Source organism: Nyctibius grandis, chromosome 1 (assembly GCF_013368605.1).
Source record: "Nyctibius grandis isolate bNycGra1 chromosome 1, bNycGra1.pri, whole genome shotgun sequence".
Taxonomy (NCBI): Eukaryota; Metazoa; Chordata; class Aves; order Nyctibiiformes; family Nyctibiidae; genus Nyctibius; species Nyctibius grandis.
The window spans coordinates 133,201,709-133,218,624 of NC_090658.1; the positions used below are offsets into that span (position 1 = coordinate 133,201,709).

The 16,916-nt window shown below is 46.5% G+C and overlaps 1 protein-coding gene across 11 annotated transcripts in view; it reads left to right on the forward strand.

Annotated features, from left to right (window-relative positions):
* Positions 1-16,916, forward strand: part of DTNB (dystrobrevin beta) — a 648,286-nt gene that overhangs the window by 523,436 nt on the left and 107,934 nt on the right. The window lies entirely within an intron of this gene.

Here is a 16,916-nt window from a genome sequence, read left to right on the forward strand (position 1 = left end):
AGGGTCGTTAGCCATTGGAAGGGGCTGCCCAGGGAGGTGGTGGAGTCACCATCTCTGGAGGGGTTGAAGAAAAGCCTGGCCATGGCACTTAGTGCCCTGGTCTAGTTGCCATGGTGGTGTCAGGGCAACGGTTGGACTCGATGATCCCAGAGGGCTCTTCCAACCTCATTGATTCTGTGATTCTGTGATGAAGTTAGAATGTGAATTAGATCCTATTTCTAGCAAAATGGCACTTCATAGATTTGCCCGGGTTCCAAACACCAGGACAACAGGTTTAGCTCCTTGAGAAAGGCAGAAATTGCTGGGTTTAACACGGAGCACGGTTCCGCATCGCCTGCTTCCCACAAGAAATCACAGCGACCTTTTTGTTCTCTGCCGGCAGCGATATGACCCATTTGGGAAGAGATTCGGGTTTGACACTGAATATATTTCCTCCCAGAAATTTTTGCAATGGTAATGTAGAAGGTTTGCCTTTGCACATGAAAATAAATCTTGTAAGAAAGGATCTTTGTGAAGAGTTACGGTAAGAACAGCGGTTTGCAGGTTACAGAGGTGTTTCTGGGCCATCAGATGTACGTGGCCAGGAGTTTTATCTTGTTTGACAATTAAAAAACTCTTTATTGACTGTTCCCTTCTTTTCCCCACAAACACTTCTCTCAGGCAGCAATGACTTGGGTCTCTTTCATTGCTTCAGCTCAGAACCCTGCGGGGAGCAGTGACCTGTCAGAAATCATATCCCTTTATCTGCTGCTACCGCTGTGGGCAGCTCTGCTGGAAAGCTTGAAAAAGATGTAGATGACAGTGGAAACCCAACCCTGAGATGCTTCCTAGCCCAGGCTGCCTCTGCAGTGTTAACGGGGGGGCTAAACCATCGTTAGCTAATTTAGTGAGGCTGCTGTTGGTGGAAGTTGTTTCTTCTTCTTGCAGTTGCCAAAAAGCCCTGAGGCTTAGAGGTGCAGAGACACCTCGTTGCCTGAGGTAGGGTGCACCAGAGGTGCTCATGAAGCTTGCAGGAGATGCTCTCATGGGCTCTTTCCCCAGCAGAGAGAAAGGAGAGGGATGTACATGGGTGATGCTGGCCATGGCCCCTGTCCGTGAGCATCGTTCAGCTGTGGCTACCGCCTGGCCTTGGGCTATCAAGTTGATGTCTTGTGCTTCACTGTTGTTTCCTGCATGGAAACCCTCAGGAGCCCAACCCCACCCGATTCTATAATAAATTTTGTGTGTGACAGTTGTGATTATTTAGGGTTTCCAGACCAAGCTGGTGAAGGGTCTGGAGGGTCTGACCTCCAAGGAACGGCTGAGGGAGCTGGCGGTGTTTAGCCTGGAGAAGAGGAGGCTCAGAGGTGACCTTAGTGCAGTCTACAACTACCTGAAGGGAGGTTGTAGCACAGTGGGAGTCGGCCTCTTCTCCCAGGCAACCAGCGCTAGGACAAGAGGACACAGCCTCAAGCTTGGCCAGGGGAGGGTCAGGTTGGCCATTAGGAAGCATTTCTTCTCAGCAAGGGTCATTAGCCATTGGAAGGGGCTGCCCAGGGAGGTGGTGGAGTCCCCGTCTCTGGAGGGGTTGAAGAAAAGCCTGGACATGGCACTTAGTACCATGGTCTAATTGCCATGGTGGTGTCAGGGCAATGGTTGGACTTGATGATCCCAGAGGGCTCTGCCAACCTCATTGATTCTGTGATTCTTAAATGTATAAATAAAATCTAGGTGGACACAAAGGAAAGGAGAGAGAGAAATATTCTTAGGTTGCCAGTATTTATTGCAAACATACATCAAACATGACTTTTTATAGAAGTTAAGGTCAGAAAACATTAAATCAGCCGGTCTGACCTCCTGGAGCTCATTGATCATTAAACATCACCACCTTCCTTCTCTGCTGAGCCCAGTAATTCATATTTGGGAAAGGTTACCCTCCATGAAGGCATCGCCCTTGCCTTCCAGACGTTATAAATGCCCAGTTTCTCCAACATCACGTTGTGTGAATGCGTCGTCTTCCTTCCTGTTTAATATGGGTGGTTTATTTCCATTTTTTTTCCTCTTAAACTATGTTCTGTTTCCAGCCCTTGTTTTGTTTTTATTTCTCTACCTAAACACTCTTTCCATATACATATGTTCAAGGACCCAACTAGCTCTACTTCCCACAAATTGCCTTCACCATCCACTGTGGTCTATAATCCTTTTTTGTAGTCGCTGCTTTTAGAAATAGAGCGCTATTTGCTGTATCTACTCGGCATTTTTGTGTCCTAGATGTTTAATTTTACATTTGGCCTTATAGAAAATACAGTATAATATTAAAACAAAGTATTAAAGTACAGTTTATCGAGGCTCCTTTTCTGTGTACTTTGAACTCCTAATTAAAAGCCTCAAATCTTTTACAGTAGCTGTAAAAACCCACTAAGATCATTTAATTTCAAAGGGTACAAACTGACAGATGTTTTTGAGATCTAGCAGTCCTTAATCAGTTTAAAAAGACTTTGTTGGTATTATGTAGTTCATATTTTCAGTTTTGTAGCAGCAAGCCACAAACTTTATGGCACGTTCCAGCACCTGTGGTACCGCAGCGGTGGTGTGAGGCGCTTCCCAAGGCGTCCTGTGGGGATGGGAGTTCTGGGCCCCTCACAACGAGAAAGACCTTGAGGTGCTGGAGCGAGTCCAGAGAAGGGCAACGGGGCTGGGGAAGGGTCTGGAGCACAAGTGTGATGGGGAGCGGCTGAGGGACCTGGGGGGGTTTAGCCTGGAGAAAAGGAGGCTGAGGGGAGACCTTCTCGCTCTCTACAACTGCCTGAAAGGAGGGTGTAGCGAGGGGGGGTCGGTCTCTTCTCCCAGGTAACAAGTGAGGGGACGAGAGGAAGCGGCCTCAAGTTGTGCCAGGGGAGGTTTAGATTGGAGATCAGGGACAATTCCTTCATGGAAAGGGTTGTCAAGCGCTGGCACAGGCTGCCCAGGGCAGTGGTGGAGTCCCCATCCCTGGGGGGGATTTAAAAGCCGTGTAGATGTGGTGCTGAGGGCCATGGGTTAGTGGTGGCTTTGGCAGTGCTGGGTTAACGGTTGGACTCGATGGTCTTAAAGGTCCTTTCCAGCCAAAACGATTCTGTGATTCTGAAGAAGGCTGAGGAAGGTGATGTGACACTGAAGCGCGTATCTTTGTTGTTGTCGCTGATGAGATGCTTGCACGCAGTCGTGAGGTCTCGGCGTCCCGTCGGTTTTATCTCTTCGTATTGGTTGGAAGTTGCTGTGTTTTCCCAAGACCTGCACGAGCACTTGGGATCAATTTGTTTTGCTGGAATACGATGGCTTCTTCTTAACTTTCACGCTCATTCTGTCACTGCTGAGGGACGGTATCTGCTGCTGTCCCTTTATAGGCATTTTTTACCAAAATTACATAAATATACATTTTAAAAACATAAAGATATTTAACAGAAGACAGATCAGTCTTTTTTTTATAAAAGGGCTGTAAAGCTAAACACGTTTCAATGCATCTTTCCCTTGATTTGGGATTCCGGTAGGTTTTGCATTTGAATACACCACCTGCTCCTTGGAATTTTCCTTCATTTTCCCAGCGAAGGAGGCACGTTTCTGGGTTTTCTGTAGTCATCTTGATCGTTGCTTCTTCAGAATTAAAATGTTTTAGGTATCTGCTCACGGGGGGTTTGATTTGAATGATGCCCCATGTGCATTTTCTTAATAGACTTAGGCTGAGAGAAATCTCTTCTTGATGTCAGGTAGTAGAAGGTTGTTATGATATTATCCAGCAAAATGAATAGGAACCTCCAAGTGGTGGGATTATAATTCTGTTTTTTTTCATTTTGAATTCTTTTTTATTCATATGGTGCATCACTCGTAATGATCTTTTTTCAGTATTAGTGAGCAGCTCTCACCTGCTCCTTGGCAATGCGATATTGTCAAGGTATTACCTTGTGTCATCATGATATGGGATATTGTCAATATTTATTTAATAATAATTTCCCATCTTATAGTACTTGTATTCACAGTCGTGGGTTCTGAAAATAATGCTGTTATTCTGGGGCAGAATATGGAGCATTACTTACAATTCCTGTTATACTTGAAAAAGGAGCTGAGACTTTTTTTTAATGCTTCAGCTATTGATGCTGAAGCCAAACAAATTTCAGTTAAGAATCTACTTTTTGTGACCAAGATAGTAATGGAATAAACAACCAGGGGAGGTGGTTGTGACTTTTTCTCTTCGATGCCTTAGATCCAAACTTGTTGAAATTAGGCTTTAGACAAACCTAAATAACTTGTCTCAAAGCTGGAGTAAGCGGTGAAATTTAATTTGGTTGGTTGGTTTTATATGCAGGAGGTCAGGTTATACGGTAGAATAGTCTCTATTGTACTTACAATTTATGAATCATATATTAATTTATATATTCTTTGCTGTGAGGGTGGTGAGACCCTGGCCCAGGTTGCCCAGAGAAGCTGTGGCTGCCCCCTCCCTGGTTCAAGGCCAGGTTGGATGGGGCTTGGAGCAACCTGGTCTGGTGGAAGGTGTCCCTGCCCGTGGCAGGGGGTTGGAACTGGATGGGCTTTAAGGTCCCTCCCAACCCAAACCAGTCTGTGGTTCTGTGAATTTCTCTTTTAGTTCACAATGTGCAGAAATTTGCATTTTAGTGTGTGTATATTGCTCAGATCTGTGCTTGTATTCTCGTTGGTCTTTATATCTGTCCCTCCCTCTCCGCTGCTCTCTCCTCCCTTCCTCCCTCCCTTCGTTTTTAATTTCCGTGGCTCCTCAGTGTTGCAGAGACCACGATGTTGGTGCCCCTTCACCTCGGGGCAGTGGGAGGTCGGGTCCTGGTGCTGCCAGTGTTAGTATCTTAGCTTTACTGACCGTGCTGAAGCTTGGGATCCTGCTGAAATAGGAGTGAGTCTGATCCACCGAAGACTTTAAAATCACAAATGTCTGTATGGCAAATCACTGGGGACCTGGAATGGTGCAAAGGAGAGGAGCTGTTGTGTGCTCTCCTTAATCCCTGTGGGACGTGCCCGTATGAGCAGCCTCCCCAGAGAGCCCCAGCAGTGCTCTGCCTCTGACTCCTCAGCGTGGCATCGCCTTTGCTGGGTTTGTGCTTCTCCTGATGAATATCGTATTTTGAAGAGTAAGTTTTGCACTTTTCTATTCGTTAATTCAAGGGGAAGAATGTAGTGAAATACAACGTGGTGTTTGTTAAAGTTTACGTGTGCGTTGGTGTGCTGCTTCTGGCTGCCAGGGCACGGCTGCCCCTTCCCCTTCAAACGGGCCACAATGGGTTAGATTTAAAAAAAACACAATAAATTAAAAAAAAAAAATCCCCAGCCCTTTTATAGCTGCACAATTCATCCTTGACTGCCTTATCCAACCTAAAAACCGTGTGTGGGATCACATACCTTGTGGCCAGGAGATGCTGGGTCACGTGGCGGCTCCGTTCCCTTAGAGACGGCGCTGGGATGCCGCGATCGGGGTGCCGTGATGGGGATGCTGTGATGAGGATGCCGTGATGGGGATGCTGTCCTGCAGGACACCAGCTCGCCGGAGCAGGGTCCAGCACCACCACAAAGGTTTGCTGCATTTGCATTCCTCGCCGGTTCGCTGCTTCCCCATGAAAAGGTCTCTGCGTGCAGTCGGGATCCCGGAGCGTCCTTAAGGCAGAGTTCACTTCTCTGACCGCTCTTTAAATTAACCCCGTTTGGGCTGCGGGGAGCTGGTGGGGACGAGCGAGGGGGATGCAGGGAGGAGCGGCAGCGTGGCCGCGCTGTGGGGTTTTGTTTGTCCCTGGCTGTTGTAAACAGAGCGTGGGAAGCGCTGGGAGAGGGACGCGGCGCGGGATGCCTCGCTGAACCGGTAACTTGCCGAGCGCTTCGCTTCCATCTTCCCCGTTAGTCATCGTTGAACAGGGCAAGAGCAAAGTCGTTATGAAGCGATATCTCACTTGCTGCCTTGTTTACAATAGGAATTGTTATTAATAGGTCATTCATACCCATGTGGCGTTTTAGTGGAAAACAGGATTTACCGTGACATTTTGTCACAACTAATCCGCATATTGCAAATTCCTGGAAATAAATGGGCGTAATAACGAGCTCGTATCCATGTCAGCGTCTCTGACCAGCTACTGCTATTCCATTTCCACGCCAGAGACAGCTGCCAGCTGCAGAATGCTCTTTAATGTTTTTCTTAGAGATGTTGCATACAAATAAATCGGCTGTGATATAAAAGAACAGTGAAGACTTCATCTTAAAATCGCTCACAAACAATATATTGTAAATATTTTCACTAAGGATTATTGTAGGGATTTATTTTCCTCAGTGCTCATCTATTTTGTAAAATCTCAAATATATCTGTGTATATTTTCAGGTTTGTGATTGGTTTTTATCTTCTCAGCATGTTTCATTTGTGTCTGATCATCTTAAGAGAAGCATGCACCAGAAACTAGTTTTTAAATTACTACAAGCCCTGTAAAATTCAAATAGCCTGCTTGTCATTCCTGCTGCTAAAATAGCCTAAATTTGCAGTTTTAGAGCAAAAAGATGAAACCTTTGAGTCCCCTCACCCAGGTCAGGGTCGTGCCAAGCCGGGCTGAGTGGCAGGAGGTTGTTATCCCAGCTTCGGGAAGGAGTCGGGTACTGAAACATCATCGTATCCAAACATGTTTTAAATGATTCCCTTTGGCAAATATTTAGGCTGCTATTTTTGGATTATACATTTTTAACCTAAACTGCTGTTGGATTATATATTAATTATTTTTTCTGCCTTCCTTTTGCATCAAGATAGCTTTTGGATGGCTTACTACCATTAGGAAAATTAATCACAGTTAAAAAACAAAGGTGAAAGCTCCATAAAGGCACGTGGAAAACTCAGCTCAAAATTTTAAAGGGAAGCAGAGACCACATTTCTCATTCCTAGTCCACAAAGCAAAAGCCACTCTTGAATAGTATAAGAACAGAAAATGGCTTTTTTCTGCTGTTTAAAATAACAAAGAGAATCAAGGAGTAATTTATCTGTAATATATACGTGCAAATTTTCTTGAAAGTTGCTCATGTGATTTGCTCCGGAATGGGGTGGTGAGATCCAATTTAATACTACAGTTGTTGTGTTCCCTTTTCATAGGATAAAAAAGTGTTGGCTCAGCATTACCCACGGATGTATTCGCCCTTGGTGCTCTCATTGGAGAAGTGTGAGCAGCTATTTTTAAACAATTCCTAATTTTTTTCTTATAAATACGCTGTCAGAAAGTGGTACATTACAAGGAGGAACTGCTGACGGTCGTCCCGTTACAGAAGTTTGTGTGGTGCCTTCCTGAAGCTGCAGTCGTAGATGTGATTTTAATTACAGTGCAGTAATTCATTAGAATATTTAAATACCATAGTCTTAAGGAGCAGGTGGAGGGCTACGGGGAATTTGAATTTTACGCCTGGTTCTCTGCCGTTCAGGGCATGTTTCCATGCTGAAGTTCATTTTACCTGCACAATTAATTGGTTTACGTGTCCTGGAAATTCAGGTTTTACCCCATTTTGGGGTTTTTTGTTCCCTGCTGGGAAAAGAACCTGAGTAAGTACCAGAAACTTCCATCTCTGTTCTTTACTGAAAGGACACTTTGACTTTAAACAGGTTGGACATTAGGAAGCATTTCTTCTCAGCAAGGGTCATTAGGCATTGGAAGGGGCTGCCCAGGGAGGTGGTGGAGTCACCATCTCTGGAGGGGTTTAAGAAAAGCCTGGCCATGGCACTTAGTGCCCTGGTCTAGTTGCCATGGTGGTGTCAGGGCAATGGTTGGACTCGATGATCCCAGAGGGCTCTTCCAACCTCATTGATTCTGGGATTCTGTGACTTTGTTATTTAACAGTAGAAATAACAGGTAACGATTTCCCCCTTTTTGCTGGAGTTTTGGGGGATTTTATTGGGGGATCTCAACGGTAACATCGAACCTCAAGGCTCAACCTGACTAGCTGCTCTCCCTGGCTCCCCGAGGGGATAAAATAAGCCCTTGAATAGAACAGAGATGAGATAAGAAGCGATACGAGTTTTTCACTGCCCCGTGGCCACGTCTACACTTGTTGGGAGCTGCACACGAATCCGGTGTGGTTTCACCTGGAGTGCGGCTGTGTCAAGCCTTGGCACCTGCTTGGGGGCTGCTCCTGAGGACGCGGTTCCATGAACTGGGTCACCTGTGGCAACGTCAGGCCGATGATTTTTTGAGAAGCTGCATCATGCCATCCCCAGGTGAGGTTTAGCTCTGGTTTCAACAGCAGCAAATTTCCTTTGGATGAGTTGGAGCTGAATTTGTCCACTTTTACGCATCTGTTTTGCAGCGCAGAGTCTGTTTCTGTTGTTGCCTGTGCACGAGCTGCTCGTTTCCATGCAGATACACAGCGCTGGGTACTCCGAGTCCGTGCCTTGAGCTTTGTTGCTCCATTCATGTATTCACAGCTTCCAGCGCCGCTACAGCCGTGTCCATTCACTCCAACCAAAGTCAGCGTTTCCAGTCCTGTACTCCTGTTACACACAGAATCGTTTTGGTTGGAAAGGACCTTCAAGACCATCGAGTCCAACCGTTAGCCCAGCACTGCCCAAGGCCACCACTAACCATGTCCCTCAGCACCACATCTACACGGCTTTTAAATCGCCCCAGGGATGGGGACTCCACCACTGCCCTGGGCAGCCTGTGCCAGCGCTTGACAACCCTTTCCATGAAGAAATTGTCCCTGATTGGAGCGAGTGCAGAGGAGGGCGACCAAGCTGGTGAAGGGTCTGGAGGGTCTGACCTGCAAGGAACGGCTGAGGGAGCTGGGGGTGTTTAGCCTGGAGAAGAGGAGGCTCAGAGGTGACCTTAGTGCAGTCTACAACTACCTGAAGGGAGGTTGTAGCGCAGTGGGAGTCGGCCTCTTCTCCCAGGCAACCAGCGCTAGGACAAGAGGACACAGCCTCAAGCTTGGCCAGGGGAGGGTCAGGTTGGCCATTAGGAAGCATTTCTTCTCAGCAAGGGTCATTAGGCATTGGAAGGGGCTGCCCAGGGCGGTGGTGGAGTCCCCATCTCTGGAGGGGTTTAAGAAAAGCCTGGACATGGCACTTAGTGCCCTGGTCTAGTTGCCATGGTGGTGTCAGGGCAACGGTTGGACTCGATGATCCCAGAGGGCTCTGCCAACCTGGTTGATTCTGTGATCTCCAATCTAAACCTCCCCTGGTGCAATTTGAGGCCGTTTCCTCTCCTATCACATGCTACTCTCCGTCCTTCACCTCCTTCCCTCCTGGATGAGGAGGGAGGAGGTAGTTCCTTGTTTCTTAATCCAAACTCCTACCCAAGATTAAAAAAAAAACACAAATCCCACTGAGGAAAGATTTAATATATTTCTGGTTTGTGCGTAGTCCCTCTAAAAAAAATACTTAATATTGTCAAATATTCTCCTACAGAAGTAGCCAGAACCCCTCCTGTGTTCCCTAGGTGTAAGTAGTGTTCCAGCTCAGTTCTCAGCCTGCAGCTGGAGTGCAGTCAGCGTTTTGAAGTCTTACCTCCTAAGGCCTCCTGCCAAGAGAAATCAGAAACCTTGGGCTTGATCCTCACAGCCAGCCGAGCTATGCGTGGTGTGGGATTCAGGCAGCTGCCTGAGGGGCTAAACCTGGCTGCCTGGCTTTGGCCAGAGTGGCTCTGGGGGGTGACAAAGACTGCCAGTGTGGCTCCAGAGCTGGCCCTGAGGTGTTGATGGATGGGTGGTGAAAAGGAAAGAAAAGCCTGAAAGAAAAAGAGCAAACCCATCTTAAAACACAGGGATTTTATTTCTGAGGTCTGTTTTGCCTGCTCTGCAGCGTCCTCCCACTGCGTTGTTCAAACCTTATTTTGTGGCTATGCAAATTCAGTCTTTCTGAGATTTTATCGTACAGTGTATTACAGAATCCAAGAATCACTGAGGTTGGCAGAGCCCTCTGGGCTCGTCGAGTCCAACCATTGCCCTGACACCACCATGGCAACTAGACCAGGGCACTAAGTGCCATGTCCAGGCTTTTCTTAAACCCCTCCAGAGATGGTGACTCCACCACCTCCCTGGGCAGCCCCTTCCCATGGCTAATGACCCTTGCTGAGAAGAAATGCTTCCTCACGTCCAACCTGACCCTCCCCTGGCCAAGCTTGAGGCTGTGTCCTCTTGTCCTAGCACTGGTTGCCTGGGAGAAGAGGCCGACTCCCACTGCGCTACAACCTCCCTTCAGGTAGTTGTAGACTGCACTAAGGTCACCTCTGAGCCTCCTCTTCTCCAGGCTAAACACCCCCAGCTCCCTCAGCCGTTCCTCGTAGGTCATGAAGAGAAAGTAAAAAAAAAAAACAGGTATTTTATAAAAAGCACTAAAGTTTCCAGCACGAAGAGGGTGCCGCAGCCCTGGGAGTGGTTCCTGTGCTTTACTGCACTTTGTTCATTGCAGTTTCTGCTCTTTGGATCTTGTTTCATCTTTGCTTGTTTGCTGCGGTTTGGTTTTATTAGAAATAAATCAAATTTATACGTAGGTTGCCATCAAATCACCACATAATTGTCTGCTAAATAGGAGGTTTGGAATTAGAGCGCTGTCGGAGAAAAGCATGTTTTCCAGCTTTGACTTGTTCCTGTGTTCCTCTGCTGAACCACCCCTGCTCTTCAGCCTCCCTCTTGAACTGTAGTTCTGAAAATTGAATGTAATTCCATTAGTATTCGCCCAGAGCAAATGCCACAGAACCGCCTCCGTTCCCAGAAGCTGCTCTCCTGCTTCTGCCCATGGTTATTGCGTTTGTTCTGCTCCAGCATCTCACCGGGGATGCTGCTTGAGCCAGCTGCCATGAACCCTTGTGCCCATTACAGTCATTTCCCCAAGGTGAAGTCTATTTGTGTCCCAAATCGCTTAATTCTGTGGAAAAGGGTCATTCTGGCACCCCCTTCTTTGCTTTCTGTTGTGAACTTTTAGTTTTCGTTATCAACTATTGCATATTTAAATAGGTTTTCCTTCCCTTCATTGCTCTGCCTTCAGTGCCTCCCATTGAGCAGATGTATTGATCTTATATTCTACTGAACGTGTAGTCAGAGGGGAAAAGGCAACAGGAGATCATTATTTAGATTTGAATAATAAATACTGAGCCTTATTTATGGTCTTGATTACATATAATACAGTGTACAGAAGTTCATTCTTTCATTTCCGCCTACTTAATGATAGTTTTTGAGTAATTAGAGGATACGAGTTCATACAGCAAATAACAGTAAAAGAATAACCCTCTGAAACAGTACAACAAATTGTTTCAGTAGAGAGAACATCGGACACAAAATTCACCCATCTAGTGCTCACTGTTATCAACTATATGGTGTGACCTACTAACGTCGGAGCTGATGGATTTCAAAGCAAGTATCTGACCCGATTAACTTCCAGAATTGTTTCAAGTAGTTGTTGAACTCTTCAGGCACGTAGAGTGGCATAGCAAGGACAAGATTTAAGAGCTCTGAAACAGAATCACAGAATCAACCAGGTTGGAAGAGCCCTCTGGGCTCATCGAGTCCAACCATTGCCCTGACACCACCATGTCAACTAGACCATGGCACTAAGTGCCATGTCCAGGCTTTTCTTAAACCCCTCCAGAGATGGTGACTCCACCACCTCCCTGGGCAGCCCCTTCCAATGGCTAATGACCCTTGCTGAGAAGAAATGCTTCCTAATGTCCAACCTGACCCTCCCCTGGCCAAGCTTGAGGCTGTGTCCTCTTGTCCTGTCGCTGGTTGCCTGGGAGAAGAGGCCGACTCCCACCTCGCTACAACCTCCCTTCAGGTAGTTGTTCTCTTGCCTAGCATGGGTTAAAGCTTTCACTTTTAGACATTCTTTAACCTATACTGGTTTTGGATAGATAATAGACAGTGCTTGAGTAAAGTCAGGCCTGAAAGGCCATCATGAAGTGCGTGAATCTTACATGTTGTGGTCTTCCCAGCTGCTTGCTCGCCACCTGCCTCCTGAGCACGTGTAGGTTTGTAATCATAGAATATCTTGAGTTGGAAGGGGGCCATAAGGATCATCGAGTCTGACTCCTTTGATGTCAGTGAGTACCTTGGTGCAGACTGCTCTGTTTCTGCAGATCATCCCAGATCAGACTGAGCAAAACCTCTGATGTAAACAGGAAAGGCTGCTTGATTTTGGATGAAGTGTGTGAGGGTAGTTGAACACTTGCACAGGTTGCTCAGAGGGCTGGTGGAGTCTCCATCATTCGCAATGTTAGGAACCTGACTGGGCAGCCTGCTCTGGCTGACCCAGCTTGGGCAGGGAGGTTGGACTAGGTGACCTCAAGAGGTCCCTTCCAACCTCAGTGATTCTGTCATCTGAAATACCCAGTTGCAGGAACCAGCTCCGAGATGCTGGGGCAGGGGGATCAAGCAGTGCCAGAAATTCTTGGCTAACTCGTGATTGTCAGTTCCCTGTCTGCTGCCACTGACGCGAGGGGTTTGCCTGGATCCTTGCTGCTGATCAGACACCATCGTCTGGCAGATTTCTGGTTAAATGCTGTGCGGCTTTGATGTCAGAGGAAAAACTGAAGATGCAAAGCCAAAGGAATAAGCCCTTGACCAAGTCGTAGTGCTGCGTGTACTGTTAATTTGGATGTGCCTGGGCCAGTGAAGCCAGCTGGCTCCCAACGGTCACATCCACGCTATTAATCTTTCCTACCTTCCAAAAGAGTCTGGCCACATCTGAACTGCTCACTGGGAGTCGTTCCTGGCTCCTGCTAACTCCCAGACTACTCCCAGGAATTCTTTGGGAGAGACCTATTTGACTCGGGCCAAAACTGCACTAGGGTCTGCTAACAATTTTATCATGCAGATGGTCCCGTTCCAGGATGTTGGAAGACCCCCTGGCACTGCTTCATTGACTAACGTAAGTGGGGCCAAACTGGCTCTGGATCAGGCCATCAAACCACGTTCTTGAAGATTTGTGGGACATGAAGTGTAGGAACAGTTTGAAAATGAGACGTGCTGGAGTAGGCTCTGTCTTTAACTCGGTAAATGGTATCTCACATTTTTATTGTTATTTTTGGAGAATTTGCAAAGCAAAGGGGGGAGAATTCAAATGTATTAGCAATATAGAGCGTTTTGCATACAGTAAAATGGCTTTGTCCTCTTTCACTGAGGGAGGACGCTAACCATTTCCTTGCTCCGTTGAACCTTCTTCCCCCCACTCCACCCTTACTTCTGGTCATTTGGGTCAAATGATCACTTTGCTAGAGTGAGTAGACCTGTACATCTGCTGGTGCTAGACCTCGATGGCCGGGATGCGCTTTCTTTTCATGGTTGTGCCTCTTTGTCCCATTGCAGTGTCTCCATCATGCCTGGTAGGGCAGAGACTGTTCTCCTTAGAGCAACCCCATGTCCTTGTACTGCACTGAACGTGTGCCATCTTGTCTTATTTGTGACAGATGGGAAGATTCTGCACAGGAGGAGTGGTGACATTCTCAGGCAAAGTGCACTTCAAGTGTTTGTCTCTGTATCTGTCTTCCTTTGCCACGGCTTGGTGGGGTCTTCAGCCAACTAGCAAAACAAAGAATCAATCATCTCGTTTGTACGCTAGCCTGGAGGAATCACAGAATGGTTAGGGGTTGGCAGGCACCTCTGGAGATCATCTAGTCCAACCCCTGCCAAAGCAGGGTCACCCAGAGCACGTCGCACAGGGTCACGTCCAGGTGGGTTTTGAATATCTCCAGAGAAGGAGACTCCCCCCCTCCCTGGGCAGCCTGTGCCAGGGCTCTGGCACCCTCACAGCAAAGAAGTTCCTCCTCACATTCAGATGGAACTTCCCATGTTTCAGTTTGTGCCCTTTGCCCCTTGTCCTATCGCTGGGCACCACTGAGAAGAGTCTGGCCCCATCCCCTTGACACCCACCCCTAAGGTATTTGTAGGTGTTGATAACATCCCTTCTCAGTGTCCTTTGGCTTTTGGAGTAAAATTGGCTGGAAAGGAAGCTTAAAAACAAACCAGCAGCAATAGATCCTGTATCTCATCATCTTAAGGATAAACAAGACCTGCTAGAATAACAGGAAGCACAGGCAGCCCACTCATCATCTCCAGTGTGAATAATGTCCGTGTTGTCCCAGTGAAATAAATGACGTATCAACCCAGCATCAAGCGTAATAATGCCTTTACTGGTGTTGAGGAACCTACCAGTCTGTGCAGTAAACACCCCCAGCTCCCTCAGCCGTTCCTCGCAGGTCAGACCCTCCAGACCCTTCACCAGCTTGGTCGCCCTCCTCTGGACTCTCTAATTCTTTTTACCCAAAGAAACACAACCTGGACTGGCAGTGGGTTCCTAAGCAATGGCAAAAAGACTAATAATATCTGTTATAAAATCTTACTAGCTTAGAAATTCTCAGGTTATAGAGCAGAACTCGGCTGTAAAGTTAGCCAATAGTAGCTATGTAAATACAACAGCTAGAATTTTAGAAAAAATAACAAGACTCACGGATATCACTCAGTTATCCCCATTAATTCCATTCTAATTAATTCCTAATTAAAAAGTAGCTTAATTCCAGGCATTATTATATGATAATTAAACTATTTCAGGTGTCACTCATCGCCTTCAGACTCAGCCAGCCCTGATCAGACTGATGGAGTTTGGCTTTTTTTTGTCTTTTATTTTTAATTTCTTTATTGGCCGCTGTGACTTAACCCTCAAGTACCGCTTGCTTTTCCTGAGCTTGGCATTTTCCGAGTCTCTGTGCTCTGATGGCAGCAGATAAATAACGTTGTTCTGCTGCACGTCAGCAATCTCAGAGGGGAGAACTGTTCAGAGCAGAAGGTGGGTGGTGAATTTTGTTTATGTTGCTTTTTTGTAAAGGTCCCTTCACAGGGTGGTTGTCCAGCACAGCAAAAAGTCTCAAGACTTAGTTCCTTTTATTTATTGAGTTTTTAGGCTTGTGAAGTCTCAGAATTTTGTTCTGGACCTTCATCAGCCACGTCTGAAAGCAGGCGAGCGAGTAATTAGACCTAGGCTTAATTGTGCTTTTCTTCAGAGCGCGTAACGATTGATTCTCCTACGTAGGAGAGCTGTTGACACAAAATAGCAGTGACTAATCTATTTCTTATTTCTCATTTTTAGACAGGATTGCTCTCATATTTAGACAAGATTACTGAGAACAGATGTGGCAGCAACTTCAGTTACATCTGGATCTCGTAGGTTTTACTACAGGTAGGAGACAGTAGTTAATAAGAGCAAATAGAGAGACATCAAGATCTTTGCTGGTTCTATTAGAAATATGTTAATTACCCGTGAAAGCTTGTTGGCATGTTTAGGAAGGTGATGGGCAAATCTAAGAACAGGATATCATCCATCCCGGGTTAGACCAAAAAGCTGTTTAGTCCAATGTCTTGATTCCAGGAGTAGCCGAAACTGGACACTTAGAGAGGGAGTTGGTCATGGTGGAAGAGAGGGGGGTAATATTCATACATGTTTGAAAAAATAAAGGAAGACAAACGAGTGCTGGGGCTGGAAAGCTCAAACTTGTGATAAAGATGATTTAAGGAGTTTTAGCATCAGAATTAACTCGGTGAAATTTGTGTAAAAAAATATTTTAAAACGTTGTGTGGGTGAGTAAATTATTTAAAAGGGCTTCCAAGTGGTGCCATATCTGTGTTGTTCTATCAGGTCTTTACTCCTTCCTTCCCAACTACGTGCTGAATGCAGAGGACTCTCATGACCCCTATTTTCAAGCCCTCCACAAATCTTTACTATCTGTTTGTGTTCTCATAGCATCTGGCACTGCTGTATGGTGCCTCAGTACCTCACAGTTACAGCCCTTGGTTAGAGTCTGAGTAAACTAAACGCAAAGAGACCGTGACAACAGAAGTACCCAAAGCTGTGAGTTTTCTTCTACGTGTCCCTGGCCACAGGAGCACCCCCATCATGCAGTACCAGTGGCAGGATGAGTCCTTGTCCTGCGTGGGAGCCTACAACGCTGTTACTCCCTCAGTTATTCCCATTATATGAGTAGGGATAACATTTCAGACGTCGTGGCTGGACGAGTTGGCACCTACTTCAGTGCCAACCAGCAATGTACAGAGTTAATACGCGTTTTAGTTTTGCAAAGGACACTGTCATGTTTTTCAGTCTACTAGAACTTTATGTGATACACACCTTGGACCTCGCGTGTGGGGTGGGAATGAAGTCTTGATTTGTGCTCTCTGGCACAGGCTGGGCTCTGACCTCCCAGCTGCTTGGCTCCTGTCACTTTTTGTAAGCGTCACGAAAAAAGAGATTTGAAGGAGTCTGATTTCTCAGCTTCTGTGGCCGCCACATTTGTCACAGGTATCTGAAAGGTTTCTCTTATTTCGCTGCTTATTTTTAGGTGCTTTGCTTCCCAGGAGCACCCTGGGCTGATTAAACACGCCTTAAATTGCAGATAACCTGAAAAATCTAACCTAACAAAAGAAGGTTCAAAGGAAAGTCGTAAGCTGTCCTTGAGATTCATCAAAATCCCTTCGTTGTTTTAATATCTCAGCTACATTGTGGGTGGGAGAGGAGTTACTTCTGGGTGCACCTTCTGAGTTCCTCCTCCAGCGATGGTTTGGGGACTTCTCCTGTCTCGGGTGTCAGGGTAGTTCCCTTTTCTGGTGAGAGTATCGAGGCAGAAAAATCTCTCCTCAGTATCTGATTCAAGAATATTTGTCTTTCTTTCTGTTATGTTGACAGGATGTAGCAGATGCCAACTATCATGAGCATCTCGGCAAGGGAATTCAGTTACAGAATCAATGATCAATGAGGTTGGCAGAGCCCTCTGGGCTCATCGAGTCCAACCGTTGCCCTGACACCACCATGGCAACTAGACCAGGGCACTAAGTGCCATGGCCAGGCTTTTCTTAAACCCCTCCAGAGATGGTGACTCCACCACCTCCCTGGGCAGCCCCTTCCAATGGCTAATGACCCTTGCTGAGAAGAAATGCTT